The sequence below is a fragment of the Chrysoperla carnea genome, chromosome X, assembly GCF_905475395.1.
Source record: "Chrysoperla carnea chromosome X, inChrCarn1.1, whole genome shotgun sequence".
In the NCBI taxonomy this organism is placed as follows: Eukaryota; Metazoa; Arthropoda; class Insecta; order Neuroptera; family Chrysopidae; genus Chrysoperla; species Chrysoperla carnea.
Window position 1 is genome coordinate 18,015,793 of NC_058342.1, and position 25,958 is coordinate 18,041,750.

Consider the following 25,958-nt stretch of genomic DNA (forward strand, 5'->3'; position numbering starts at 1 on the left):
GGAGACCATTGAGTCCCGCATGTAAATACCGGAGTATCACTAATTATCGTTTATCAAACATATTGCCAACTTGGTTCATTTGTTGCATTGAAAAAAAAGAACAGCGAAAATATAAATAATAATTGATTATAAATAAATATTTTGCTCTAGAATGTCAAAACTCAAATCAATACTCGATCATTTAATTAAATTTTCTATAGATTGATGCACTGGCTCTTTAAATTCCCTCTTCCCCATCGCTTATATACAACTATCGGCTACAACGATCACAATAGGGTACTTTCGGTAGTGAAAAATAAATTATATTAAATTTGAAAAAAGTTAAAATTTATGTAAAAATATACTTAAATATTCTGATTTCGAGTTATAAAAGCACATTTTTCTTTTATAATATTAAAATTAAAAATCGTTATTTTTAAACTGTATATCACGTGACCTAAAACGCAGGCAAACTCTGATGTGATGTCATATCGGTATAAACCATAGACCATCAATTACTTCAGTATAGACAGCTGGGTATAATATATCCATAGATAATAAGTATTTATATTTATTATAATCAGTTGTCTATGAATATATCTGTCAAACTTGTTTGTGTTATTTCGTATAATGATATCTACCGATATTACGTCACCAAATTGGATGTCCGCGTTTTCGACACTTTAAGAAAGGTTTAAAATTAAATTTAAGTTTTTGGCAAGAAAGCGTGTTTATTTTTGGTGACTTTTTATTAGCAAAATCAAAATTTTGAAGTACTTTTTCAAATATAGTAGAATACCCTATTGTACGGTCCCTTCAATATCGCTATAACCGGATTTAACTATCTGTAGACCATCATTTATTTTTATATGGTTATTTGCATATTGTTAATATGAAAATAAAAATGATTGGTATTTATTTGCGAAAAATATTACGACAAAAAATTTAATAACCGTATAAATTTCAGTCTTTTTTTTTTTTGAGAATTTTTTTATAACAACTGAAAAAATATTGTGCAAACGCTACACAATTACTTCTATATACAGACTAGTCTTTGTATGTAGACTTAGCCTTATTTTTTGGCTTAACAAGATCACGTCAAAAGACTTTAAAAGATTTAAATACTTTGTTTATAATAATATTTCAAGATGACAAAAAATGCTTGATTTTTCATTTTTTAATGCATGTTTTGTTAACTTAAAATATAAACAAAGTATTAAAAGTGATCTTGTTAAGTATATATTTATAAGAATTTATAAGAAAAGAGCTCCATCGACCCTGATTCGATACCTGGTATATTTTGTGTATATTTTTTCAATTTTCTTCACTATTAATAAACAAGGGAAAACAAACAATTGTCTGAGTTAATTGTCGAACAAAACCCTGTATAGAAAGTGTTGAATGTCAGTACTTATTTTTTATAATTATAAGACTTTAATAAACTAACACTATTATGGCGTCCTTTCGGTCGCTATTTATTTTGCTTTCAAAAACTTCGAATGTTTCACAAGACCACTAGCTGAAACTACCTGCAAATTTTCAACTTCCTATCTTTTATAGTTTTGCAGAAAATGGACACCAAAGTTTTGTCCTAATTTGCATTCTCACGGTTAAACCATGGGGTTTACAAAAAAATGTTTCTAACAAAAGTTGTTTATTTTTTATTAAAAAAATTTTTTTTCTTAAAGTTATATTCTATCTCTAACGGTTTAAAAGGTGGGTCCTACGAACCCAAGATCCACTTCACTTATATTGCTCTTTTGGTAACTCAACTTCACTTTTTATGTCCTAAGCACGTTCTAAAAATTTCAGTTTGAAATTTCTTTTCGTTTTTCAGTTATCGTGTTTACAGACAGACAGACAGAAGGATGAACGGACAGGCGAAAATGGACTAATTAGATGATTTGAACACCCATACCAAAATTTGGTCAATAACATCAATATTTCTACTCGTTAGAAACTTGGGACCAAAATTAGTATGCCTTGATATAAATATTTCATTTTTTATATTTAAACGAGCAATTCTTGTATATATATATCTATATATATGCATATCAGCAATCTCGGAAACGGCTCCAACGATTTTCATGAAAATTATTATGCAGGGGTTTTTGGGCCGAAACCAATCTTGCTTGGTTCTATTTGGGGAAAATGACGTTTTATCTGTATTTTCAAGAAAAACTGAAACAAACTAAAAATGTGACTCTTACTGCCATCTATTGGTGCGTAGTAATACTATCATTTTTTTGGGACTAGCACTTAACAAGCACTTAAGATAATTTAAGTAGATGGCGTTGTTACACGATTAGTATGTAGGGGCTTTTTGGGACAAAAAATCGATGTAACTAATTTTCATTTTAATAACAAGTTGTTTTCTCTCGGAAACGGCTTCAACGAGTGTCATGACATATAGAATGCAGAGGATTTTGGGGGCGAAAAATCAGTCTAATTAGGTTTCAGTTGAAATACATAACGAGCAAAGCTCGATCATCCAGGTACTATATGTAGAGAATGAGATCAAATAAAATACAAATGAATCTGTTGTTAGACTTGACGCTACATAAAAAATAGGGCTCCACTTAAGGTTAAGAACATCCAGACTATACATTACTGAACCCTATAACATTTAAATTTTTGCCTACACATAGGAGTAAAAAAAATTGCTGCTTGTATATTGTATATTGATAACAGTAGTAAATAAACAGTCAAACCTATGACAAATAAACTATAAAATGATGCTTTAAATATTCCTCGTCTCCTCTCATTCCCCTCTCTTACATAGAAATACTGAAACAAAATAGGAAAAAAAAATTAAATGTACCAATCAAATATTTGTCTGCAAAATGAAATAAAATCAAAAATTCTGTTTGAACTAATATTTTTCTTCTACATAATATGAAAATATTCTAAATATTGGGTGAACCTTTACTTTTGTTTTTGTGTTTGTATTCGGGATGTTCTGGAGCTCCGAAACAGTAACCGAAACTATCGAACAAGCGGAATAAAAATTTATTCGAAATCGTCACCGAATTAGATACAAAAGTTACCAATAATTTCGGATTGCAACGCTTAAAAATAAAGACAAAAAGGTAAAAAGAGTACAAAAGTGCTCGTTCGAGGGACTTGACCTTCGGACTAACGTAGAACCGCCAAAGAAGAGGATAACAAACATTAGGGATGTTTTGGAGCCACGTGACCGCAATGGAAACTATCGGATATCTGAAATAATTTAATATTCGAAACCGGTATAATATTATTCATATATCTAAATCCGAAATTAGCTATCGGTAACAGCCCTAGTTCTATTATTCGAAATACATCGTTGATCTATCTACATTACCTTACGGTTCTGTACAAGTTGATTTTTAAAAAAGCTTCCACTCTCATATTTCGAAAACGGAATAAAATACAAAACAAATGAAAACAATTCATTGATTTAATTGTTGAAATATCTTGTATAAAAAGTGCTGAATGTCAGTGCTTGCATTATTTTTTTATAAATTAGAACGGTTTAGAAAACCAACACAATTATTTTGAATTTTAATAATTTAATTGAAGTATTTTCTAGAAATTTTTTCCGTTCTTCGAGAATGATTCAATAGACTACTAGTTAAAGCCAGCAGCAAATTTTCATCTCTCTATCTTTTATAGTTTTAGAGCAAATGGAGATCAAATTTTTATAAACAGTGACCTTTACGAAAAAATGTTTCCAACAAAAGTGGTTTATTTTTTTACAAGGAACATTTTTTACATTTAAACTTATGTTCTCTAATGGTTGAAGACATGGGTCCTAACGATCCAAGGCCCAATTGACCAACGTTGTTCATTTACGAACTTAGTCTCACTTTTTAAGTCCCGAACACGTTATAAGAGTTTCAGCTTGATATGGCTGTTCGTTTTTCGTTTTCGACTAATTAGATGATTTTATGAATACCTATATCAAAATTTTGTTTGGAACATCAATTTTTAGGTGTTACAAATATAAACATGGTATAAATATGGAAGAACACGTATCAGTTCACTTTTAAGGGGAATGAAAATATAGTATTGACTTTTATTCTACGGGTCTAAGGGTCTACTAAGTTTTTTTTAAATGGAACTTTAAAAAAACCAAAAGCTTTTTCATTGATTCTTTGCCGTAAAAAAGCAACTTTTGTTAAAAATGTTTTTTAATATCTCAATTTTTATACCATGTATATGAAATATATCATGGTATACTAAGTTTAGTCCCAAGTTTGTAACGCTGAAAATATTGATGCCACGAACAAAATTTTGGTATAGGTGTTGAGGTCAAGTTCGTAAATGAGCAACATAGGTCAATTGGGTCTTGAGTCCGTAGGATCCATCTTAAATAAAAAAAATGTTCTTTATAAAAAAATAAACAACTAATTAACTCAGTCAACTATTTTTTACTTGTTTCATTATTATTAGGTACTAATTTGTCTTAGTTCCGCAATTCTATTTAAATATATCGTTAATAATTATCAATTAGATATCTTAAATAATTTTAAAAAATTTATTATATTTTATACTTTATATTTTTTTAAATAAACGTCTTTTTATTTATTTAAATACTTGTCATACTCGACTCAAATAGGTCATACTATCGATTTGATCAATCAATTCAATGTTTCAGATCGATCTAAGAAAATCCATTATTCCAAAATTGATTTTTGCATTTTAAATCGACTTGTCTACATGTGAACAATTTTTTCTTAATTCGTATTTGAACAAAAAGAAAAAAAAACAATAGTAAAATAAATAATACAAAACGGCGTAAATGTTGGCTTTAACTGTAAACAGTTTGAAAAATGATATTTAACGAGTGCACGTCACTGATAAACGTTAGTCGTAAATAAAATTGAATGGGCACACTCAATATATTTTTAAAAATACATAAAAAATCCTTTAAGATATATAATCTTTTATTACAGCTATAAGATAATTTTATTTCATCCTTATTTTTCTTATGTTATCCATGGATGAGGGGGAGTGTAGGTATACAAATACACAGGGTAAAAATTGTATATACAGTGTGTTCCACTTTGAGAACAGCCACCCTTGTATTTCGGGGTAGAGAGAACGATATAAGTTTTTGTCGCATACTATTCAAGGAGACGTATCGGATGATCTAAGAGCTGAATTTTTTGATTTATCATTGATTAAGTCAGTTAAGTGCTTATGTGTTTATGACAAAATGCTGTTGAATTTAAGGTGGTATAGAATTGATGAGTTTCATATTTAACCATTATTATTTTTTATTAATTGAATTTATATTTGGTTTTTGGTAGTACATGTTATAATACAATAAATAATTAAAAAATAATAAAAAGTAATTTTATTATTGGTGTATGACTACAAGTTTTATTATATTATTTCAAGAGATTACTTGTAACTTTTATTCTCAAGAGATTAAATTAATTTATACAAAATTTGCTTATAATAAATATAACAAAATAAATGCCATGCATTTATAAAATGTTTTTCTTGAATACCTTGGAAATTGAAATGAAAATTTAAAGAAAATTATTTGAAATGCAGACTCAAAACAGGAGTTTGTTACACACCCCTTTTATCGTTATACGTTGCTTTTGAATTTTTCCAAATGTCTTCCCTTTCTCGCATGTGTCTTACATTTTGAATTTATCATCAAATTTGTGGATGGAAATCGAATGGGTGCGTTATGTTCTTCTACTTTTTTCTTTGAATGCGCGGCCCGATTGCCCCTGATTTTTCTTTTTCTAAAGTTTTTTGTTTATTATTTACTAATAATTTTGATAACGTTCAATTATTTGAAAATATAATGTTGTAATAATATTTTTTGAAAAAAGTCCCAATTTTTTATTTAAAACTAGTTTACGGTAGAGAGGCCCAATTGTTTTCTTTGTTTGTATCATTTATACTATAATCATGCTTCAAAACTATTTTTTCTATTTTCTTTTGTACTAATTTGTCTACAATTTGACGGTTATATCCGTTTTTACTTGCAATAAATTTGATGATATTTAATTCTATTTTATAATTTTGATTATCTAAAGGAATATGTAAAAGTCGGTGTACGTAAGGAGGACATTTAACAGACCATAATTGATATGAAGAATTTGGAATAACTGCATTTTTATTTGTTGGTTTTCTATTTAGTATTGGTATCAATTGATATGTTTAAATCTAAGTAGTTAATCGATTTATTAATTTCTGTTTCGATTGTGTTATTCTTTAATTTTTTCGAAAGATCATAGATCCATTAGTTAAGTACATGCCATATTATCGTAAATAAAATGTTGAATAGTTTTAGTTTTTTACCCATAGTTTATAATTTTTAAGTTTTATAATTCAATAACGTCCAAAAATGAATCAGTGTGGGTCTAGGATTTCGTCCAGGGAGGAGGATCTTTATCTTTTATCATTTTCCTCTTTTTTTTTTATAGATTTTTGAGATTTTTAACCATTCATCTTGATGTTAATTTAAGGCATGGGCGAGTTATTTTAAGTCAAAGTCACCATTGCTATAAGTTTATTACGTACCATAAAGTTTATTGCGTGTCTCTTTATGCAAGTCCGCATTGCTCATAGAGGAGGAAGCGAGACGGGTATACGACTCTTCTACCTATCTCAGTTTCTCTAATAGTAATGACATAGGTAGAAAAAAAATGTTGTCTTTCTGTCTTACTCGTATTATTGGTTAACACTGGTTAGGTTATCACTGTCTTACTCGTATGTTAGTTACAGAAGCCTGAGTGACTTTTTTAAGCCACGTTTGCCCATGCATGAGTTAGACTATATAAAATGACATGTTAATGATCCGTACCGAGGGAGAAGGGTTGATCCCGAAACCCCTCCCCCATCGAAGTATAAAAATACTCGTGATTTTAATTAGATATTATTGAAGTGTTAGATACTGGAAACATGTTTGGGAAATTATATAATATTAATCCAAATATTGCGATTAAAAAATTATTTAAATCGTTCCGTCTATACTCTAAAATACGGAGTTGGTTTTATTGAAAATAAGACACACTGTATAAATGTGTATATGGTAGAAAAAAAATGTACGAGGGTAAAATTGTACTATACTATACAGACAAGTTTGGCAAAAGAAGCACGTATAACATCCGGCCAGTTTTTGATCGCATTTACCTACTGTATTTCTACCTATTTCTAGATATATTTATACAGTGAAATCTGTTTATAAATGGAAGTGTTCTGGCAGGAAATTAGATGTAGACTAAAGCACTATTTATTAACTAATTTGTGGCATTTCAAATGTATTGAAGGTAGTATATCAGTATCATGACGGAAAACAGTTTAGTCAAATCAGTAATTTTTGAGTTACTGATGAATCAGACCAAAACTTTACAATAATTTTTATAATATACTTAAAAAACACAATATATACACCGTGTTCTGTTATTAACTGCAGAAACCTAACTTCTCAAAAAAAAGCTCATCAAGAGCAACAAAAAAACTCTTCCAAATTTCGATCTGAGCCTTAATTTGGGAGCTACTGGTATGACAAAAATTGATAAATTTGATTATTCACTGACTGTCATTCGATAACCAGTAGCCAATGATAATCAGAAGATATTAGTAAATTTTTTTTAAATAATATTCAACTGAGGTAGGGATTTTTACATATAATACTTTATATATATATAATACTTTATATATATATAATACTTTATATAGAACAATGTCTTCGAGCCATCTCATTACTGAAAAAAGAGAATTTATTAGATAAAATTTAGAAAATGTTTTGTAATGTATGATTTGTAAATAGTAGTCGTTAATGACCTCGACGTTAAAAAACGACTTTAAATAAATAAATTAAAAAAAAAATAAAAAAAAAATACTTTATATATATATAATACTTTATTTATCAATTTAATACATATTAAAATTAAAGAACTGAGTTGACTAAAATTAAATGTTCAATCAGCTTAAATTTACAAAAATAACCTCAAAATTACCCGTGTTTCTAAAAAACCAATGTCATTTTAATTTATATAATTATATTAATTCGTTATCTATAATCGAAGGATTTTTTTAGTATTCAAATTTGCAGGCACAATGCTTTTAACATTTTCGATTAACAGTAAAGACAGAAACTAAATTGTGATAATAAAAATAAGTCAAAAAAAAACTTTGCGGTAAATAGTCTAGAATTTGTTTTCAGTTTACGTTCTGTCCAAGGAAAACTTCTTTTTTTTGAGGACACCTGTACACCATTTCGCAACAGGGACAGAATCCATATAATTTTGCATAATATTTTAATTAATTAAATTCTTAAACGTTCCGGTAAAACTATATAATTTTTTTCTCTGAACTAAGGAAACTATGAAATAAATTTAAAAAAAATGTAGTTAACTATGAACCTCGACACTGCGTTACTACCTTAATTCATCATCAGGCTTTGCAAAAATAGTATAAAAAAGACAATTAAATATTTTAGCAATTAACTTAAAGAGTCAATTTTTAAACTTTTGTTTGCGTAATAAATTTTGTATACAATTATCATACAGAGTCTTAAAAACATATTTTGATATAAAAATAAAGTGGAGGTGCTAGGTAATTGAAATTCCCAATAGACATCTCTTGGGTACTCTCTGAAGCTGAACTTACATACAAATTTTCATCGCTCTATCCCATTTTGGAAAGTCTGTTTTTTCCAAGAATCTCCCCTAATTGGGTAAGCTATCGGTAATCTATCTATCAAACAAAAAAGACAGAAATAAGCTTACATAGATACACTATTAACATATAACACACCAATTTTTTATGTGTCGGGGATTCAAAAATAGAATAAACTTAATGGCAGTAAACATTGGATAATAGCACTGAAAATTCTCAACGTTTGATTACTCAAAAAAGTAAATTTATTTAAAACATATTAAATTTCTACCAGCATATTAAACATTACAATATTTTCATCTAAGATAGAGATTGCTGAAAATAGCTAAACCTGCATCTCTATCAATATATATTATAAATGTGAAAGTAAGGATGTTTGTTTGTTTGTTTGTTACGCTTTTACGCATAAACTAGGGAATGGAGTTTAATGAAACTGCACAAAAACATAGCTCATACATCACAATAACACATGAGCTATAATTTATTAAGATATATTTTTTTTTTAAATTAAATTTTTTAACATTTAAAAATAGTTTATTAGACTATTTTATTTGTAGAAAGTTTAAAACTGTTCATATGTTTTACCTTGTAACGGACGCATCTTTCCGTTGGCTATTAATTATTCAAGTAATTAATGGGACGAGGAAGGCTGTGACGTTGCATTTACCATAACAACATAATTTGTATAAAGATTCATTCGATTAATAAATTCTAAACTTTGAAGTTAGATTTATTATTTGCGCGTCAATTTATCTTTCAGAAGAAGGTTCCAGTGTAGACTTCGTAACCTGTGTTAACCAATCCATGCCATTATTTCGAGTGTTCTGGAAGGGGGACAAGTAAAAGCAAGGGAGGTGTAGGCTTTAACGCGGAGATCTTTATCATTCTTAACTTGTAAACCCATCGAAGCGGGTCGATATCAAGCTAGTATTTTATAAATCTATGACTTTTCCAGGAAATCACAACATTGTTTTCCTATTAAATCGATGTTTAACTAAAAGCGATACTTGTTTCCAGTAAAACGTAGTAAAATTGTGGGGATGTACAAAAGATAGCCTCAATATATATCCATATTTGATATATCGAACTAGGAATCCATATATTAAAAATAGCGTTATTTTGTAGAATATTATGAATAATAATAAAAATAACAAATTTTCAATTTCAAATTTTTTTAAATTCATAAATCAAACAATATAATAATCAAACAATTTGTTTTTTGCTATATAAACAGGGTGCTTTTTATAAGTTGGCATATGCTTGACACTCGAAAAATAACTTTTATCCATAAAAATGCTTCAAGCGAAAAATGTTGGGTGTACAGGCACACATCTTACGCAAACATTAAATTTGACCTAACTGGTAATCGATAGATGAACACTTTAAATTAGAAAGTTGTTGTTGATTAAAAAAGTACCATTTTTTGTTCGAAACATTTTTCCGCAAACCGCAGAGTTTAGGCAAAAACGGACTGAAAAGTTTTACAAAAATTGTTTTTTTGTATCAAAACTGTTATTTATTTCATTAATCTGTTTCTATGAAATCTAGGTACCCTTTGAAAAAAATTTTACAATAAATTCAATAAAAGTGGTTTATTTTTCTATAAAGATGATTTAAACATACAAAAAGTTAGATTTTTGCCATCAATTACTGTCTAAACTATTCGATTTGCAAAAAATGTTTCAAAAAAAAAAAAAAAAATCTGAGTAAAGACGTTCATCTAATGTTTGTCTGTTATGAGTCAGAGTAAGGTTTTAACCTGAAAACTTGGCTAAAATTCGATGCCAGTATAAGACGTGTGCCTTTGAAATTAACATTTTTCGTATGAAGCATTTTACTCGATTAAATTTGTCAACTTAAAAAGACCCCCTTTATAATATTAACTGGTGGATATAAAAGTCCGACTTATACACATTGTTGATGACGTATACGTGTATGGTGAATTCGGTAATCGAAAAAATTGACCCGAAAATAATTGATCGAAAAAATAGACCGATAATTTTATAGGCCCGGAGTATTGTTGTAATTACATGTTGGTTAGATTGAGTTTATCGACTATAAAGGAGTTGGTTTGGTTCTGAAATTTTTAGGCCTTGCGGTAAAAATGGGACGTTATTACAAAATATTTTTTTGCATCATTTTTCCGGTAAATTTTTTTCTAAATCCGGTAAATTCATATCAGCAACTGAACTATAGGAAATTATGATTAAGTATTAAAAAATCTATTGTTCAATCATAATTTTATAGAGTTCAACGAATATTTCTTAAGCATTACCTTACACCGTCACCAGAGGTTCGCCACCGGTCCTTTTTTTCATTCGTACTACCATCGTACACGTTTATTTCGTATACAATATCGATATTATATCGATATTTCGGAAATTGATTTTGTTAGTCGTACTCATTATCCAGTAAATTTTGAAACTGATGATTGCAATATAGTTGTCAACTGTAGCCACGGACACATCAACATGGTAGCCAATGTCAGGTCACTCCAGACCCGTGTGCAGAAATTTCCCAAGGCAGAATTTCAAGCTTTTGTTCACCATGTTAGGTCATAAAGTCAAAAAAAAACAAAAACAAAAAATTCTTTTTTCGAGTAAGAAAATATTTAATTAGGTGAAAATGTGATATTCAGTCACTGTTTTTCAATAAGTTAATTCTGCGAGGTACAGAAAAAACTCTATCAAACATCAAACTCTACGCCGCAATTTACATTGAGCGAGGACTAAACCATTTAGCCGATCTTCAGACATTGTTGATCTAAGTTATGTTTTGAGACGACGAAAAGTTGAAAAGAAGCCTTCATTCGTCGCTGTTGTCACAGGCAAAACTGCCAGAACGCGAAGTATTTAGTGGACATTCGATAACGCATCATTATTGCAAATATCGAGTGTTTCGAGTGAATTTTTGAAAAGTTGAACTTCGTCGACCCGGAAATCATTGTGCAAAATTTAATATTCTAGTTCAAAAAGTCGAGCAATAGTTTTCATTGAACAAGATAAGTAATTTAAAAATTTGATAAAATATTGCGATGATTCAAAATTTAATCTATAATCTTCAACTGAATCAGATATCGCTCATGGTTTTGAAAGTATTTCTGAAGTCTTCTCCAATGATTCTCCTTCTTTCTTTCGCAGCATCAGCTAGTTCGATAGCCTCGCCAAGTTTTCTGTTTGAAGTACTCGATTAAATATGCATGGATATCTGTTTCATTTGTGGAAATGCGTCTCATAAATGGGTGCATTTGCAGGACTATATTGTTAGTTCTAAATTTACGAAATTTAGGGGTTTTGATCCCCAAAACCCCTCCCTTACGGACGGGCCTGGGTCACTAACACAAAAAATCAAAACTATTTGATTTTATTCAATATAGTTGATAACATGAAATTTCAATCATCAACTCATCCATAGTCGTTCGAATTAGTTGTCAATATTACATATTGTCAACTATGTTGTCAACCAAGTTGAATCTGTATGAGAGTATCTGTATTGAATGTATCTGCGCTTTTATGGGCAAGGCCGTAACATTATTATCCAATTTCACTTTTTGTTTAACTATAAAAATACATTGCTTTGTGTAGAGAGTAGAGATAGTACTGTATTCACAAACTTATATAACTCATTGCAACATACATTCCCATCCCAACAAAATGACCAATATTAATTTCCGGTCAACTTTATTATCAATCAATAAAAATTAATAAGAAATAGTTTGTTTGTATGCCTACAAAATATATATAATCAAAAAATCGTTTTTATCGTCAATAATAAAAAATTGTACAAACACAATTGCAATCAACAGACACATATACTTTCGGATATATATATCGAATTTTCTGATACATTGAATTTCAGTTCGATTTTATTGAATATCGCATAAATGTTAATTTCAAAACTTCTTACAACTAATTTACATTTGAAGTTTCAGTGTACCGTGTGCTTGCAGTGAACAGGGTATTATAAAATTATGTTCCACGTCAAAGTTAGTTTTTTTTTTCTTTAATAAATATCTTGATAGACATAGGTTCTCCAACAAAAGTTCTTCATCTGATTCTTTTTACTTTCTTTGATAACATTCGTCAAATAGCTTTTTTGAACCTTTTTCTTTCCTTTTTATTTTATGCTTTATAGTGATATTTTCCCCGAAAAGATAGTCTTATACACTGTCTCGAAGGCCAACGAAGAAGATTTATGAGTCTGTGGAGCTATTTTATGTGGTTTTTACCCGCTACTTTTGGAGTTCCCAAAGTTTTTTCAAAGACTGTACTTTATCATAAAGACTTGCAAAAAGAGATCTCCAAATACTTTTCCTTAAACTAAAATTGCTTTTTCGCAATTCAGAATGAGAAAGTCAAATAGGTCTTGTGTCAACTCTCGGGCGCCCTTCCCATCCTTTTTGTATAGATCCTATAAATTAGAAAAGAAAAAACCAACACATTTATGGTGATCGAAAATTTCGAAAACTTTCAAAATTATTTTCAAGACTTTTTTTCGTGTTTTGAGAATCTTAAAGACCACTAGTTGAAGCTACCTGCAAATTTTCAACCCCCCTTCTTTTATAGTGTTAATCAAAGTATTCGCCTTCACGGGTAAACAATACATAATATTTTAACAAAAGTTGTTTATTTTATTTATAAGTTTATATAAGGAACATTTTTTACTTTTAAACTTTTACTTTTTTTTTATCTCTAACGAATTACAAAATGGGACTATGTTGCTCATTTATGAACTGAAACACACTTTCTACGTCTTGACCGCCCTTTAAAAATTTCAGCCTGATATCTGTTCGTTTTTAAGTTATCGTGTTTACGGGTAGACGGACGGACAGCCGCAAATGGACTAATTAGATGATTTTAGGAACATTTCTCTGATTCTTCTGATTCTAAATAAGACTTATATTGTAAGGCTTAATATTGAATGATAAATATCAAGCCTGCTTAGCTCAGTGGTAGAGCACTGGTCTCGTAAACCAGGGGTCGTGAGTTCAAACCTCACAGGAGGCTTAATTTTATGTTTAAATCTAAATGAGTAATATTACACTTACATTCTACCCATCCTGATTACTTTTATTTTTCGAAAATCGTGTTAATTATCCGAATTTTCATTATTCACACTTTTTCTTATTCCATTATACCTGGATGTGAACGATGAAAATTAACAAGATTTTCCAAAAATAAAAATAACCAGGGCAGATAGAATATGAATACGCCTATAACATATTCAAATTTCAAAACCATAGATTGAAGGGTATAATCGTAGTGCTTACATTCAATTGTAATTTTAACCATTCTTATCTGGAAAAACGCTTTTCTTTAAAAAAATGTTTTCCACTAATGAATATTTAAGAGGGTTTTTTAAAAAATTATAAAGTTTCACGCCAATAAAAATGTGTATAGAAACGTCTTAAACAAACTAATTGTACTAAAAACTATTATTTTGGTAGCCTTATCATACAAACTTATTAAAATTGAAGAATAAAATTATGCGGACAGATTCTTTATATCCGGTACGGATCGATTTCGATAAACCGATAACCCAGAACATAATAATACCTAGATCTTTAAATAGACAACATAAATAGGTTATATACAATATATTTGTTATATAATGCAAGAAAATAAAGATTTTTTTTCCCTTATATTCTTTCTCTCAATGCAAATTGAATTGTTTTCAAATTACTTTACGATAGTAATATTTTGCCGTCACTATGTGTTTTAAAAACCTTTAAAATAAAATAAATCTTTATGCCAATAACCTATAAATAACGATTGTCTTGACGAATATGGGTGAATATCTATGTACGTATAGTCGTATATATACGATAAAAGGCTTCGTTATATAATAATATTTAAAGGACGTTCTGTGTAGTATTCAGGGGCGTAGATTGCTTTTTAGTTTAGGAGGGGTCTGATTCTAAATTAGACTAGTATTGTGCAGCTTAACATTGAGTGATACATATCAAGCCTGCTTAGCTCAGTGGTAGAGCACTGGTCTCGTAAACCAGGGGTCGTGAGTTCAAACCTCACAGGAGGCATAGATTTATTTTTAATTCTAAATAAATAATATTACACTTTCATGATTTACATTCATTTACAAATGATTCATATTTTTTGTATTTGTATCCGTCCCGCATAGCAGAATAACTATTAAGAAAGTCTCAGTTCTCGCGCAAGGTGGTGTGACAGGGAAGTTACATTTTGTATGAAAATACGACATTTTTGAATATGCAACTTTACAATATTAAAAAATTTTTTGTCTATAGAATGCTAAATTGTCAGCAAATATTTTGGGCTTTACTTTATTTTCATGGGCTTTATTTTATTTTCAAACAATAAGGTTTCCGCACCATACAATTAAAATGAATTAGAACTTCTTGCGAACACAACCAGTTACATTGCCGAAGGCCAAAGCAAAGCCGAAGCCCATCTTATTGACCAAGTGATGGAAGTAGGGCCAAGCATAGTATGGTTGTTTATGAACTGGAGTTATTGAGCTGCGTGCGAGTCTAGCGAGCTCCAAGCGATAGGTTTAATAGCCGCAGGTGGGCTCAGCGAGCGGGCTTAGTTAGCAATTAATGAATTGGAGCTGCAAGTTAATTAAGATTAATAATTGCTGATCAAAAGCTGTATAAATTGTAGGTGCTTCGTTTCACCAAATAAATTGTATGTGAAACGAACCGCCCCCAATAGCAGAATAACTATTAAAAAGCCTTCTCTCCCGGCCCAACGGAGTGGAATGGGTACGATATTTCGTATGAAAATACGTCATTTTTGAATATACTACTATTCAACATTTGTTGCGCTTATAGAATTTTTGAACCTATAGAATACTAATTTGTCAGCAAATATAATTGGCTACATTTTAAAAAAAATAAGGATTCTGTTCCAAAAAATCAAAATCCATGAATTTGTGAACAATAGGGGGAGACCAGTGAGGGCAGGGGAAATAAACGCTATATCGTAGTAGTCTTTATTTTAAGTTGAAATTGTCCAGGAAACATGACATTCTTTGACTGTTAGGCGATGCGAAGTTCGCCGAGTCTCATAAAAATGATAAACAACATACTCTTAAAGTAACAACTTTGATGATGATCTAATAAATCCATCAGAAATGACTAGTGGATCACATGCAGGCCCTCCCAACGGGGAAATATTTGGAATTCGATTCTTTATATATTCTCGTTAAAAAGATATTCTTTAATAAGGATAAATAGTTAGTAGGCGAAAAATTGGTTCAATTTTTCTAAACCAATTAACAACCAGTCTTTTTTTTAACCAAGTAAATGTATTGGAGGTTATTGCATGTAATATGCAAGGTATACTAAGTTTAGTCCCAAGTTTTTAATGCTAAAAAATATTGATGCTATGAACAAAATTTTGATATAAATGTTTATAAAATCACCTAATTAGTCCATTTTCGGTTGTCTGTCCGTCTGTCCGTCTATTCGTTTGTGCGTCTGGACGTAAAAAGTGAGATCGAGTTCGTAAATGAGCAACATAGATCAATTTGGTCTTGGGTCCGTAGAATCCATCTTGTAAACCGTTAGAGATAGAACAAAAGTGTAAATGCAAAAAATATTCCTTATAAAAAAATAACCAACTATTGTTTGAAACATTTTTTCGTAAACGTCACTGCTTACCCGTGAGGGCGGCAACTAGGAGAAAATTGTATAGTATGTATTATATGGGGATATCAGTTAAGTATGTGTGACATGTATGTATGTGTAATGTGGTAGAGTAATCAAAACTGTCTATGCATGGTATTTCAACAATAAACTCAGTCAATTGTTGGCGGTCACTTGTTTTTTTTTGCTCTGTAGGTGGCAGAAATACTTTATTAGTCTATAATAAAAATAAAAAAATCGAAAGAGATCGAAATCTCAATTTCTATAAATTCACCTTTTTGGGTACAAATCTCACTTGTGAAATCTAATTTTTCTTTATTATCAAGCTTTCCTTTACCAACCATCTAAATGGTAGAAAAAGAGAAATTATGAGCTCACGATCTATAACATACACTCTGTTTTAAGCATTATCTCTATCTCTATTTATTATAAATGCAAAGTAAGCATGTTTGTATGTTTGTTTGTTCGTTGCGCTTTCACGCTAAAACTAGCGAATGATTTTTAATGAAACTGTACAGCAATATAACTGATATATCAGAATAACACATGAGATATAATTTATAAAGATATATTAATAAAAAATTTAAAAATTAATTTTTCGACATTACCATAAATTACAGATTTTTGTAAAAATAGTCAATATAAAATATTTCACGGCCATGTTCTCTGATATACTCAATGAATAATATGTTTAAAAAAATATAAAACCATACATATATTTTACCTGTGTAAAACAATCCTTACCATTATTTCGAGTGTTATAGAAAGGGGATAAGCGAGAGCAATCTTTATCCAACTTTTTACTTTTAAACCCAGCGAAGCGGGTGAGTATCACTCTAGTAATAATATGTGTGCGTTTATATTTATACAAAAAACAAAAAATAAAGCGAAAATTCTCGTAAACCATTAAAATAATATATCATATGATATGAAATTAAATTAAATTAAGAAAGGACATGACATATAAGACTGTTTGATTTGTATATACACATACATATATAGGCAACAGTAACAACACAAAAAAGGTTATGTTTTATTATGATATTTTCATCTTTTGTTATGATTTATTGGGCCATATTAATTGAAGTGTAGTGTAGTCAGTTGTTTTTGGTTAATTGAATATAATATACCCTTTGAATTAATCTAAGGTTATTCGAGTACATCTAAATAAAATGGGAAAAAATGGTTTATGTTAAGGGGTTATGTTCAGTTAGAATTTTGAAACAAAAAATTTATTTAAAGAATATTCTCTGAAAATTTCAAGTTAATCCGGGAAATATTCACGAAGATAAACATATAAAAAAAATTCAACCGAATGCAAACGTCTTTTGAAACTTTATATGCGTTTTTTTCTCGAAACAGCGTTTTCAGAGTCGTTGAGCAAGATTTGTCCGATCGGTTTCGAATTTTTACAAAATCGTCTTAGATATTTACCCCAGGTATCAATCGATGGAATAAGATTCACGAAAATTATTTCGAAACTTTAAAACACTTTGAAGTTAGAAATTTATTGAAGAATTTGTTATTTATTTTGAAAGCCACCATTTTGTCAAAAATCAAAATTTTGACTATTCCTTCAATTATTACCTGTATTCGTCTATCCACTAAAGAAATTTTCTGAATTTTTTCATTTTAAATAATCCAAACCAGAGATATAGTTCTCACCGCCGGACACCTTTTTTGGAGCACCTCCAGAACGTACGTTTTTTATATTTATGTGGAATAAATAGTCTTCCCAAAATAAAAGAACTTGTTTTGCGCTCGCGCTTGGATAGAACTTCTTAAAAATAATTCGTGAGATTCGGAGCTGTATTCGAAGCGTTAATATAATTACAGCATTCTAATATCAAATCGTAATAATTTCAAGGTCTTTTGTCCGCTGTAGTAGAAATATTCCATTTCTGTCCCATTCTCTGCCCTATACTCCAACATTCTTGATCGTGATTCTCCGTTATGTATTGTATTCAGATACATCTTAAGGAGATATGAAAGGATTGAATAATACTAAGGATTTCAATAAAACTTTATAAATACATTTTTTTATTAACAAAGGTTCCAAGAATCTCAAGAAATTCCTATTTCATCGGGCTTTTTATTATTATTTTATCGTTCAAAGTTGGTTGAAAAAAAGATGAATCATATAGGCTATACTTTTCAATTGGATATTTCTATATAAAAAAATCTAGAGAGTGTGATAAGAAACTATCTAAAATATTTAGACAATCTTGTAGTTTATAATAATACCATAAAAATATAAGATTGCCCATAATATAAAAACAAAATTTTAATTTAATTATGAGTTCATTGAAGATCCATCATTTAATGAACAAAGACGACTTTAGTTAGAGTATTGATGATTGAAGAGCGATATCTATATTTCAAATTTATAAGCATCACTTGCCCACAATTATTATATATTCTTGTAGTTGCGTGGTATTGTAAAGCTAAAAATAACAGATTATTTGACTACAAAGCTTGTATTTGCTTTATATGTATGTACCGTGCAATAAACCAAATCTTTTTTACAATACTGTAAGTTTATAATCACCTTAAAATGATAATTGAAATGAATATAAGGAATTATTAAAAAGATACATAATTATATAATAACTAAGTCTTTTCTCTTTGCTCGAATTGTATGTATGACACACATAATCACTTTTTCTTTATTGATTTATATAACATACAACAGCGTGTATTATATAATGTTAATTATTGAATGTTACCGAAGAATAACACCATACAAATAAGCCTGCTTAGCTCAGTGGTAGAGCACTGGTCTCGTAAACCAGGGGTCGTGAGTTCAAACCTCACAGGAGGCAAGTTTATTTTTTTGACGTTTGAGTAATTTTGCAGTTTTATAGTCTCTGCTCTCTACTTCAGTATTCGACATCGAGTATACTCATCTAATACTCTACTCCGTTTTATAATGGTTTTAAATACAGCATGAACAGGTAATCGAACCGAATGTAATGAATTTTTAAATAAGTATGCCAAATCATGCAATAAACAAGCCTATTCGGTAAACTTTAATTCTATGTATAGCACAAACAAATTTTTTTTCCATTGACATAGAACATGCAACAAAGTACATGTATTAAAATGGCAATTATTGAATGTTAACAAAGAAATATTCATACGAAAGTCTGCTTCGCTCAGTGATCGAGCACTGGTCTCGCAAATCTGAGGTCGTGAGTTAGCAAAATGGCTTTAATTGAATTACAGTAAAAATCGGCTATAACGAACTTGAAGGGACCAACAATTATGTTTGTTATAATCGATAGTCGCTATAAGCGATATATTCATTTTTTTATATTATTCTTTTATATTAGAGTGAAAGTAGGTGCATATGTACAGTCTGTGTCACAAAAAATGCATGTGTTTTATCATTCTAAGTGGTATAGCTATAACATTATATGTGAATTACATGTACTGTTGTAGTAATATCACTTAGAATGGTTCAACCTTTGCCTTTATTTGGACTTAAAAGACACATAATCGCCTATAACGCTTCCCAATGACAATAGGTCGTTATAGCCGCAATATGAAGTATAAGGTACAAAATAATGTTAATAAGACTCAAAATAAGGTTTAAAATATATTTTGTCGATACATTCATATATATGTTCATATAGGAAGTTGTTCGGAACCTTTCTTTTTCGTCATTATAATCGAAGTCATTACAACCTATTTTGTCTTAATGTATATTTAATGTTTTTCGAAAATATATATATAAAAATTAAATATTTTCCACACGAAAATAGTTTTCTTTATCGACGAATATTTCAAAGACATGAAGACATGTTTTAAAAAATGTCTTCAAAAGCTAGGTTAATATATTTATCACAGGAAATGAATATATACCCGCTGCACTTATAAAAAGCTCTTTGGTCTAAAAACCTAAATAAACTGTATAATTTATGTCTAATAGAATTCGATTCTCCCTAAAAAATAAACATTGAAACAAAACAAAAACTTCAATTCGTAAGAAACAATTTACCATCCCTATACTACTTTTAGACTGTACACTTTATATGTATCGTAGCAAACAGAATTTCGTTAAAAATATTACCATTTAGTCAAAATTAGCTCTGGCTAGCAGTAAAAATTATTTACGAATTAAAAAAATCTGATGATTAGGAAAAAAAAATCCAAGCATTTATTGAAATCTTTCAACATTTCCCAATTTCGAATTCAAGATGTATATTTGTTTCGATGTTTATACGGTTTTCTACCTAAGAAGATTCTCTTAGGTAGAAAACCGTATTTTTCGACTTTTTTATGACTTTGAATTTGATATGAGCCTTTGATTGGGATGGAGTCAAGAATGTTCTATTAGGACTACACTGAAAAAAAAATTTCTTAATAACAACCCATATGAAGTTGTCTGAATATCATAGCGAGATCGAATATGGGCCACGAATGTGATACAACTACCATACGGGGTTGAGTGGTGAAGTTGACACAAACGCATGAGTTGTTTGTATGAATTTAATATACTGTTTAATATAAATTTCAAATAATGTTGTTTTGAAATACAACATAGTTTTTAACAATCTTTTTTTTTATTGGTTCTACCACTATATACTATAGCAAATTACTGGAGTGATTGTCACTACTACATGAGCAGGTAAAAAAATAAAAGGCTTATACCTGCTAAAGGTTTATGATTTTGGAAATGGGTGGTTGAGACTGTGGAAGCTAGAAATTTGAGTAAAATCTAAATTTTTCGAAAATTGAAGGACTTGATATCCATTTAAATGTACTTTTCGATGCATAATGTGAACGAAATAATTTTAATGTTTTGAAATCACATTTTGTCTGTATTATTATATACCATGGCAGATAATAACGATTTTTATCGATGTTTCGGATTGTCGTTGTAATCAATCCATACATTTCACAACAAATCCCTTTATATTTACAATGATACTCTTTAGTAAATATAAAATAAAATTAAAGCTAATAGTTACCATCTAGTATTCAAGTATCTACTAAAACTATTGTCTATTCATAAACAAATATATTTATATAAATTATCCAAGAAAAACAACGTTCATTTTCGCATCGAATTAACAATAATTATCATGTTACTAAAACAATAGAAACAGAATCACTGAACTATATATATATATATATATATATATATATATATAGGCTGTCCTTTTTAAGTTGACATGTGCTTCAAATTCGAAAAATAACTTTTATTGATAAAAATGCTTAAAGCGAAAAATGTTGGGTGTGTAGGCGCACATCTTAAGCAGACATAAAACTTGACCTAGGTTTTCAAGCTCAATGAAAAGTTCATTCTACTCCATAAATGGTAATCGATAGATGAACACTTTGAATTAGAAAGTTATTATTGATTAAAAAAGTAACATTTTTGTTCGAATAATTTTTCCGCAAAGCGGAGAATTGAAAAATTTTACCCAAATTTGTTTCCTCGTATCAAAATTGTTGTTTCGTGTAATCGTTTCAGCGAAATGTAGGCACTCTTTGATAAACATTTTCCAATAAATCCAATAAAAGTGGTCTTCATTTTCTATAAAGACCATTTTTGTTCAAATTGAATGAACAAATGCCCAAAAATTGGTATCAATTACTGTCTAAACTATTTGGTTTACAAAAAAGTGTTTCAAACAAAAATTGTTAACGTATTTATAAAAAACAACTTTCTAATTTGAAGCTTCCAATGTTCGTTATGTTCTTCCAAGTTATGAATCAGAGTAACGTTTTAATTTAACCTGAAAACTTCGATCGTATTTGACGCCGGCTTAGGATATGTGTCCTTGAAACTAACATTTTTCGTTTGAAGTATTTTCCTCGATTAAATTTGTTAAGTTGAACAGCCAAAATATTTTAAAGATTTGGAATTATGGTCCTTTAAAAGAAATCAAGTGGCGAGAAACTGATAATACCTGACCAAGATCCTAAGCACTCTGATTGGAATTGCAAATTGACTCAACTGAATGACAACGTGGCTCAGTGCATAAGATACGGAATATTCGCTTGTTTCTGAGATAAAACCTGAAAAATTCTAGAAAAGGATTTTCAAATAAGTTTTTAAGAAAATAAAATAGGTCTCAAGGGAAAAAAAATATACTTTCTTATTTTGATTTAATTTATGGCCTTAAAAGTCCTTTTTAGTTACTTTAAAGAAACATATGTTTTGCCTTTTTTTATTGTTTAATGTGTTTATAAAGTACATTAATATTAAAAAATTAAAAAAGGAAGAATGTAGGAATAATAAACTCCAAAAAATGATATTTTCATCTTGAATTTCTTTTCGGTAATATTCGATACACGATTTTATTTTATAAAAATTTATAAAAAAAAAAAAAAATTTATAAAAATAATGTTTTCAATTAATTGACCTCATCAAATAACTCATTCAACTAGAAGTATATCAAGCCTGATTAGCTCAGTGGTAGAGCACTGGTCTTGTAAACCAGGGGTTGTGAGTTCAAATCTCACATGAGGTAATTTCGTTTTATACTTGTGACTAATATCATATTTCATAATTTTCGTCAGAGAGGTATTTTTTTCCCTAAGAGCCACAGTTTCTGAGATATAACGATTAAAAAAGTAGTAAGAGTTATAATTGTCACATGATTTTATGAATGGACATATAATTTTCTATGGCTTACATTGAAAATTTAATAATATTTCCTAACAGTTTAAATCAGTAATTTATGTGAATTTATATTTAAAAAATATTATTTATACTTTTTTGAATCTTATTTTCACAATTTCTAATTCAACAAGATTAATTAATTGATATATTTCAATAATTTTAACTGGGCATTTACTATATCATTTATATGTTAAGAATTGAAAATTAGTCAAAACAGCAACCTTTACAAACAGTTTACAAACAAAAGTTCTATTAAAATAAAAAAAATGTTCCTTATAAAAAAATAAACAACTTTTGTTTGAAACATTTTTTCGTAAACATCACTATTAACTCGTGAAAGCGGAAATTGTACAGTATATATTATATGGGAATATTAGTTATATATGTGTGATATGTATGTATGTGTAATGTGACAGGGTAACCAAAACTGTCTATACATGGTATTTCAACAATTATCTCAGTCAATTGTTTGTTTTACTTGTTATTCATGACTTTATTTAAATTCAATTATTATGACTAGTCATGTAAGGGCCGAACTACTTTAATACAGCTGTAGCCACCGGAATTTTTAATTAAATTGTTAGTATCCCACATATGAGATAAGATTAACTTCTATGGAATTTGAAAAATAGATAATCTACAAGATTAAATGATTTTATGCGCAATAGTTTTTGATTGAGCCAGCCTATATATTTCTATACATATTTAAACTGTATTATTTTCAATATTACAAAGATATCTTCATATAATATGAGTTTCTCTGATTGTAAATGCTGATGGTAGAATACTGATGGGTAAGAATGGAAGGGATGGTAAGGGGGGTAGGGATGAGTAGTTTGTGTGAATGTGTGTATGGAAGAGAATGAGAATTAGAAGAGGGTAATATAAATAGTCAAACCACAATAATGTGTTTCATTCACCTCGTCCCTTGAAAACTTCACTAAAACAAAGTTGATTTTATTCGTTGGAGGAACATCTTGAAACTCATACGAAATTTCGTAACATGTTCTTCTCTACCTCATACCCAAAAAAAAAATCGATTAAGTGGTGAACCAGGATTTTCGTATCAGAGATTCAGTATTCCATACAGATTTCTTGACTGATAAAGGATTTATGCTTAATACACAGAGCTATGTTGTAACTACTCGCGGCTTCTTATCCGGTCTTAAAGAACTTCTGTTTCGGCTCTTTCTATATGAGATGGGGCATATTTCGGTACGTTAGCAGTTATTTTGCATCCTGAAGCTCTACACAAGTCTTTCAAGGGACAAAAATTCAGTATTGTGTTCAAATACGTCGATATACCCTTGATTAATGGTGGAAAAAATTGAAAACTTATAATAAAATATATTAAATTGTTAAACATTTAAACCAGAAACTCCATTTATCATATTATTAATAGAAACAAGCGAAAAAAACAAGTGAAAACAAACAATTGACTGAGTTAACTGTTGAAATACCCTGTATAGAATGTGTTGAATATCAGATCTTGCATTATTTTTTTTTTTATAAATTAGTAGAGTTTGAAACACCAACACAATTGTGGCGGCCTAAAGCCAATCATTTGTTTGGTTTTCGAAAATTTTCTAAATTTTTGTTTCGATTTTCGAGAAAACTGTACATGACCCCTACTTGAAGCTTCCTGTAAATTTTCAACTCCTCTATCTTTTATAGTTTTGGAGAAAATGGACATCCAAATTTTATTCTAATTTTTGCCCTCACGGGTAAAAAGTGGCATTTACAAAAAAATGTTTCAAACAAAAAATGTTTAGTTTTTTACAAAGGAACATTTAAACTTTATTTTTGTCTCTAACGGTTTACAAAATAGGTCCTACGGACTCAAGGCCAAATTGACCTATGTTGCTCATTTACGAACTAAGGCTTATTTTTTATGTCTTGAGTACGCTATCTCGAGAAGGACCATCAATATTTCTAAGCGTTACAAACTTGAGACTAAAATGAGTATACCTTGATATATATTACATATATACATGGTAAATAATAAATAACTAAAAAAATTAAAGAACACGATTTCCCTGCCAAAAAACGAACTAAAAACCCAAGTTTGTAACGTTTAAAAATATTGATACTACGAACTAATTTTTGGTATAGAACGTCATAAAATCTGTCCGTCTCTTATCAAAATAACTACAAAACGAAAAAGGATATAAAAGGAAATTTGTAAAGCGTGCTCAAGACGTAAAAATTGAGTTTGAGTTCGTTGATGAGCAAAATAGATCAATTGGGTCTTGGTTCCATAGGACCCACCTTGTAAATAGTTAGAACCAAAATTTACATATCCCTTTTTTTCAAAACATTTTTTCGTAAACGTCACTGTTTACCCGTGAGAGAGCGCAAATTATGAAAAAACTTTGGTGTATCGAAAATTTGCAGGTTGCTTCAACTAATGGTTGATTTTTTAAACTCTTGTTAAACTAATCTATAAAAAACATTTCAACACTTTCTTTACAGGATATTTCATCAATTAACTCAATTCGTCAATTGTTTGTTTTCACTTGTTTTATCCAGGTTCTTGTTCTTTGCCATAAAAAGTGGTGAGCAAAAGTTATTTGATTTTGGATAAAAAATAGAAATTTGTAAGAAAAATATTATTATGAGAATTCCTTGGTAACAAATTTCCTTCGTGGAAACTTATTAACCTGAAATCAGGCACCAAAATTGAGCTCTAAGAAGAAAAATTTTCAATACAAGCTTAGAAAATTATTCAAGATTAGGAAAAAGAATCTGCTACAGTATCTATTTCTGTATCTCCATTGAAAATAACAAATCTGACCCTTGTTTGACCTTGAACGGCGTCACCGTATACAAAACAAAATACTACACTTTCATTCCTTCTAAAAGTGAGCCGACTGGTTATTTTCCATTCCGTGTTCGAAATATAAAGGGAAAAAAGTTTTAAAAAATCACTTTACAGGGCGTTCTGTTATTGACTGCAGATCGTTGGCCTACAGAATAAGCTCATAAAGACGAAGGAAAAAGTCATTTACCAATTTTGGATTTGAGCCCTAATTTGGGCGCTACAGGTATGACAAAAATTGATAAATTTGTAAATTCACTGGCTATCATTCG

General features: G+C 29.5%; 1 protein-coding gene and 4 non-coding genes across 5 annotated transcripts in view; all 5 read left to right on the plus strand.

Moving 5' to 3' along the window:
• LOC123302983 (protein CEPU-1-like) overlaps positions 1-25,958 on the plus strand; it is a 376,328-nt gene that overhangs the window by 299,536 nt on the left and 50,834 nt on the right. The window lies entirely within an intron of this gene.
• On the plus strand, positions 13,542-13,613 carry Trnat-cgu. The gene has a single exon. It is a non-coding gene; the product is annotated as a tRNA-Thr (tRNA).
• On the plus strand, positions 14,573-14,644 carry Trnat-cgu. Its single transcript has one exon. It is a non-coding gene; the product is annotated as a tRNA-Thr (tRNA).
• Trnat-cgu lies at positions 18,985-19,056 on the plus strand. The gene has a single exon. It is a non-coding gene; the product is annotated as a tRNA-Thr (tRNA).
• Trnat-ugu lies at positions 22,645-22,716 on the plus strand. The gene has a single exon. It is a non-coding gene; the product is annotated as a tRNA-Thr (tRNA).